The following is a 1560-nucleotide window of genomic DNA, read 5'->3' on the forward strand; positions in this document are numbered from 1 at the left end:
ATTTCTATAGGAACTGGACTGACTATGAGAATGGATTTGGTAACCTTACTGGTGAGTTTTGGTTAGGATTGAGCAAGATTCATCGTCTTACTAAAGAAGGATCAAACACACTAAGAGTGGACCTGGGAGACTTTGAGGGGAACACAAGTTATGCTAACTACTCTACATTCAGTGTTAGTGATGGTAGAATTGAATATATACTAACAGTAGGAGGATACTCTGGTACTGCTGGGGATAGTCTGGCTGGTCATCATAATGGATGGAAATTCAGTACAAGAGATAATGATAATGATAACTATACAGGTAACTGTGCTCAGCAGTACACTGGTGCCTGGTGGTATAATGATTGCTATCGTTCGAATCTTAATGGTCGTTATATCAACACTGACTCTCGTGATATTGAAGGAATTACTTGGTACAGTTTGGAAAATGCATACACTACTCTCTCGTTCACAGAGATGAAAACTCGTCGTAACAGTTAAATACTGTACCCCACACACATAAGTGTGTTTACATTGTGCTGATATATTATTATGTCATTTCAATATTACAGTCTGTCATACTTTGTAGTGATTAGTAATAACTATTGACTATTTGACTTTTATTAACTATAATAAATTAAAGCTGCTATTGAAGCATCATGAAGCTACACAACACCACAACTTCTCTCAAAGCTAAGTGTAAGCTAATACTGTGTTCACACTACCTCCCCAGCTGTACAGAACTGTACCTAGTTAGATTAGTTTGGTTATAAAAGAACCATGCTGGTAGCAGTTCACACTGCACAACTTAGCTACACCAACTTCACTTTAAAACTTAACTACACCATTTCAGAGCACCTATTTTGGTGCACCACTTTAGCCTGGTTTGGTTTGGTTACAGTGCAGTTCAGTTATGTTCACACTTGCTATAAAACTACACTATACTTCCCCAAAACCCAGTTCCAGTACAGTTCTGAAGGGTAGTGTGAACAGGGTATAAGTGCATGTCTATAAAATGGAATTTACTATAAAATTAGCTATAGTTGTAAAACTATGAGTTGAATTTATACAAATAAACTACAGAAGCTTATTCAATACATGGTTAAAATTCTAGTACTTGTTAAACTACAGCACAGTCTAGTAAAATGTCAAAGATGTTCATCTTTATGTTGTTGTTGCTGTGTTTAATAGTTACCATTGATGAAGGAGAAGGATCTTATTGTATGGCTAGTACTGGATATAAACATGAACCATCACTGTATATAAGGACATGCTGTAACAGCAGTAACTTAGGACAGACTATTCGTATGAGAGAAGGAAGAGTGAAGACTATCATGGTATGTCCTGATGTAAGGCCACAGGCCTGTCCACCACCAATAGGTAAATAAAAGACACTATAATAACTATTTCAATACTAAATTTAGTTCTTACAGACTGTAAGGATTGGTATAACAATGGTAGCACTACTAGTGGCCTATATAATATTAATCCTGATGGAGGGACTCCTTTTACAGTTAGTTACTAATAACATATACTATACACTATTGGATCACAGGTATACTGTGATATGGAGACTGAT

Source organism: Amphimedon queenslandica, unplaced genomic scaffold (assembly GCF_000090795.2).
Source record: "Amphimedon queenslandica unplaced genomic scaffold, v1.1 AMPQUscaffold_12473, whole genome shotgun sequence".
In the NCBI taxonomy this organism is placed as follows: Eukaryota; Metazoa; Porifera; class Demospongiae; order Haplosclerida; family Niphatidae; genus Amphimedon; species Amphimedon queenslandica.